The 5,032-nt window shown below is 45.4% G+C and overlaps 1 long non-coding RNA gene across 2 annotated transcripts; it reads left to right on the top strand.

Moving 5' to 3' along the window:
• The first annotated feature begins 6 nt into the window (after window positions 1-6).
• LOC112479663 lies at window positions 7-4,277 on the top strand. Of its 2 annotated transcripts, none has more exons than XR_003046270.1 (2): window positions 7-808; window positions 1,915-4,277. It is a non-coding gene; the product is annotated as an uncharacterized LOC112479663 (long non-coding RNA). The 2 variants fall into 2 exon arrangements; XR_003046269.1 differs by having other exon boundaries at window positions 7-604.
• Window positions 4,278-5,032: the final 755 nt, after the last annotated feature.

Genomic DNA, 5,032 nt, shown 5'->3' on the forward strand with positions numbered 1-5,032 from the left:
CCGCGGGCCCGGGGGGGGGACACCCGGGGGACACGGACACTGGTGGGTGGTTGGGTGTAATTAGCGCGGGCCGCGCGCAATGGAGCAAGCGAGGGGGAAAGGGGAAGAGGAGAGCGAGCGGGGGAGGGGGAGTTAAAAAAAAAAAAGGGGGGGGAGATTTTAAGGAGAGGAAACGGGCCGCGGAGACGGGCTGACTGTCCGTCTGTCTGCCTGCCCGCGGTGCCCCGGCTGCCTGGCCCCCGCCGCAGTCAGAAATTCACACAAAATGGCGGCGCGGCCCGGACGGGCTGGGAGGCTGAGGCGGGAGGAAGGGCGAGGTGGGAGGGGAACTGAGAGGTGGAGGCCGCGTCACGTGGCGGAGAGGGTACGGGCCACTCGCTCGAAGGGCGGCGGAAAGAGCCGAACGGAGAGAGTGAGGCCGACGGAAGGCGGGAAAAGCCGAGAGTTGCAGAGCCGGAGACGGGGAAGAGGCGGAAAGAGCCGAAGACGGCGGTGGGGGCGGGGGCTAGAAGGAAAGTGGGCGGGGCCCCCAGAGCCGGAAAAAGCCGAAGCGGATCGGGACCGAAAACAACACGGAACTGTGGTGATCCGGAAAGATCCGAAGGTAGCGTCGGTGTGGGTGGCAGGAGGCGGAAACAGCCGAAAGAGGCCGCGCGCGGGTAATGGGATTTAGAAGGAAGGAGCTGAAGGGCGGGCTAGGGAGGCGATTAATGAAGAGGAAACGATTTTGAGGAATTCGCCCAAGAGCAAGCGGGAAGAACCGAAAATTACTAGCTTGAAGGAAGGCGAGAAGAGTCGAAAGTTTTAGGTGGGAGCATGAGAGGGAAGGGATTGGGGCTACGGAGAGGAAAAATAACCTAAAGCCGGAGGCCAAGTGCCGGAGTTGTAGGTTTCCGGAGAATGGGAGGATGAGCCGAGCAGGCCGGGAGATAATTTCATTAGAGACCTCGGTCAATGACGTCATCCCTGGGCGGTGCGAGAGGGGCAGGCCTTGGTAGATCTTGGCCGCGGTTTGAGACCTGGTGCGTGGTATTTGAAAAGCTCGCAAATGCTGAACTTGGAAGCACTGACCGGGTTCAAACAGTGTAAAAACATAAAAGCTTTTGACCCTCCTAACTGTACCCAGGGGAGCTACTATTATTCCCATTTAATGGGTGCAGACTGAACCTCGGTATTTAATTGGTTCGAGGTTATAGGGTTAGCCATAGCAGCACAGCAAGATTTTTTAACGGGAGATGGCGTTCCATTGCCTCTTAGGGGTAGTCTGTAGCCCTCTGGTAAACAGTAGCAGGCGTACACCTGGGGTTTTATAAAAAATCATGACCTCCTGTTCTGAGAATTAGCTCTTGGGTTATTTGTGGGTTCTAAGAAGCCTAAATGATTGGCCACAGGATCCCAAGTGGTGGTGTCTTATCGGACCACCAAGTGATGAAGCGGGCAGGCCCACATCGCTTATCGTCACGTGGAAATGGTATCTGGTTACCAAACTCAAGCAGATTGTGTGAATAAGGTCTCACACATCCAATGTCCCACTTCCCAGCCACTGGTGGCAGATTGATTTCAATGGCTCTTTCCCACTGGGAAAGGTCACCAATTTGCCTTCATTGGAGTAATCATTTGCTGGGAGTCGCTGTTATTTTTCCTGCCCTATTTCTGCCAGCATTACCATCCCTGGAGTTTATTTACTATCTGTTTTCACAGTATAATTTTTTAAAAGTTGAAAATATGACCTTCACAAAAGCATCGAGAGTATGCGTCAATGATATTATTTAACCCATTAATGAGAGAACCGGCAGACGAATAAAGCTGGTTCGAGGGTATACTTTGAGGAAGGGGTATGTATAGACAGTGGGAAAAAAAGAAAGCTGGAATTAGGTTGGAAAGTTTGACACAAAACTAGCCAATGTCTTTCAGAGTTGTTTTCTGCTGGACAAAACTCATCTGTAACTTGAGAATCTTCCATAACTTTCCCAAGTCTATACCCTCATCAACAATTACATAGTAACACACAAAGTAACATCTGGAATAACAGAAGGTCTTGGTAGACAGCGCTCTACTGTGGAGAAACCTCACCTGCTGAGATTTGCTGGTCTTTTTATTTTCCTCATAACCTAAAACTGGATGGCCCTCTAGGATTGTGGAATGGCCTGTAGAAGCTTCAGAGATGGCGCCAGATGAACACTATGCCTCAAAAAGACAGAGTACTGTCCTCCTAGATATGGTCTGTGTTCTCAAGCAGTGTTGTTTCGTCTGTAATGAGAATGCGTGGGGTTCAGAAATCAAGGCATAGAATGACACCCTGCACAATTACACATAATGACCCTGCTCTACTGGCTCTTGATATGTTAAAAAACAAACAAACAAAAAACCTTCATTGGACAATTTAGTTATCAGCAGGTGCCAACATTTTATTATAAGCATGCATGCAAAGAAAAAAAAGTCGCTTGTAGGCCAATTAAAAGATTTGCTCTTGGTCGGGACATTCTTTATGACAGGAAAACATTTCTGAGCTGTGCAACATTGAATTAAACATGTCAGAGGTTGGAAGGAGGAGATAAGAGAGGTTAATCAGTTAACATCTGCAGAGCAAAACGACAAAAGACCTCTTAGATTCTTGAATGTACAAACGTATGTTAAAACTATGAATTAATGTCCAGGTGGCTATTTCTGAGATTATCCAGAGAGAGAATAGCCGAGACAGCTGGTGTCTGCCAGTTGGAGAATTGCTTGGTGTCCGAGTAGAGTGACCAGAGCAGAGGATAAAAACAGGAGTTCCCTTAGAATCACTGAAAAATCACCTGGCCATACGAACTACAGCTGAATATATGCCTACGCTGATTCCACAATTTCATTCAAAAGTATTTATCCAATAGAAATGAATACCAAAAGGTATAAACAAGAATGTTCACAGCAGCACTGTGAAATAGGTCCTCACTGGGAACTACCTAAATGCTCATAAGTAGGCGAACAGACAAGTAAATTGTAGCATGTTCATCGCTTTTGAGAATCCCTGGATCGCTGGGTTAGAAGACCCAAATGGCAGAGTCCTTTGCACTACATCTTGGACCAGCTAGGAGACCTCCTCTTGCATGGGGCCCCAGCAGCCTTAGAGCTTTCTCTGCTGATGAATGAAAGCAAGTCTCCCAACCATCATACAAATTGCCGCCAAAATTCCAAGAGGGCCACCAAGCATTGTGTTGTTGTTATTGTTTTAAGTGTGTTGGTGGAAGGAGAGGTTAAAGTGCAAGTTTCAGCAACTTGCCCTTTATTTTGGGAAAAAAAATTTCAAACATACCTCTTCCTCTGGATCCCAAAAACGTTTTTGAGCTGGCAGATCCCTGTATTTTTCTGAGGTGGAACCTTCTGTAATGCCGACAAGTCAGATCAATGCTTCCATGGTACCTGTTTCTTTCTATTCTTGGAGCATCATTATTCTAGCAAAGAATTTTATTTTTCTAGTTCCTGGGGTGGCTCTAGGGTGGGTTCTTTATGCCGTGGATGAGCAGTCCTTTACAGAGAAGACACTCAACAGAGTGTGGAAGAAACCCCAACAGCTGGCTCCAACCTCTGGAATCCTCTCCCCGACCCCCTGGGGAAGAAAGGAGGCCATTGGCAAAAGAGAGGCATTATGATGTGTTGGATCCTGCTGATTGCCAACCCAATAACTATTTCCCCTTTCTTCCTCACAAATCCAACCCTGGATTTATTGGGGAGATGGGGATAATGAAGTCCTGATTGATTGATTCGTCTACCTGGTTCTCGAGAGATGATGTCGCCCCCTAGAGGACATTTTGGAAGTCATTGAGGGAAATTAAATTTAGTCGTCAACTGGTTCTCAAGGGGACAGTATTGCTCCCTAGGGGGCGTTTTGGAAATTTGAGGGGAGTTTTACCAGCATCATGATAATGAGCAGGTTGTTACTGGCACAGGAGAACAGAGACCGGGGATGTCAAAATGTCCTGCAACATGACATTGGTATTGAATGATCACTTCATGAACTAAGTTAACGATAATTCTTAAATAGTCGAAAGCCCTGTTTATACTGTTATATTAAGCTGCAATGCCAGACTTTTCCAGTTCTTTTGGAACTGTGTGCATAGCAAAGTCATGGTAGACTCGGGTATACCACCACATCTGTGTAATGAAAATGTTTTGGAACTAGAAATGGTGGTTATACAGCATGGTGAGTGTGCTAAATGCCACTGAACTGTTCACTTCACAAAATGGTTTATGTTATGTTATGCGAATTTCATCTCAATAAAAAAGTTTAAAAACGTGCAGCTCCCCAAACTTGAGAATATACCATTACATTAAATGTTCCCTATATTATTTTTTTTCCTATAAGCTTTAGAAAAGTATAAGGGGGGAGAGAGAAAGGGGACATTCTAGACGTGTAATGAGTGTAGGAGTGCAGGAGAAAATAATTTATAGAGCAGTTAGCTTTATTTTCAGGGCTCTTTTTCACAAAGTGTTACTGCATACTCACAGATAATAGCTCATCAGGCCACTCCCTAACCAATTACAAATGACTACATGCCGTGGATCTTCAGAGTCACTTTCAAGGTCAGTCTATTAACTAATAAATCATTTAACACTACAGATCTGTTTTAGCTCTTCAAAATAATTTGACTCCCTTTATTCTTTTTATGATCCATGTACATTTCACTTTAATAATGCAAAGCAGCTCAGCAAAGCTGTTTATTTCCAAAGGCTTATCCAAGAGATACTTGATATAGCTCTCTGCTGCCTTGTCATTCCTTGACTTCTAAACGTCTTTCCTGCACGAAGAGGTTATTTGATTCTGTCATTGGCTTTTTTCCCTGAGAGCAGGAAGCATCGCAGCATAGTGAAACTGCTTTGGATTCAGAATTTTAAAATGAGAGTTTTAAAAAACGTTTGATTATGGTAAAATGCAAACATATAAAGAAAATAGAAGAGTAAAATGAACCTTCATGTATTCATCACCCAACTTTGACCAGGCTCAGTTTCTTACTCCCATCCACCAACCCCTCCCAACTGCTAGATTTAATCC

The sequence above is a fragment of the Pteropus alecto genome, unplaced genomic scaffold (genome assembly GCF_000325575.1).
Source record: "Pteropus alecto unplaced genomic scaffold, ASM32557v1 scaffold194, whole genome shotgun sequence".
In the NCBI taxonomy this organism is placed as follows: Eukaryota; Metazoa; Chordata; class Mammalia; order Chiroptera; family Pteropodidae; genus Pteropus; species Pteropus alecto.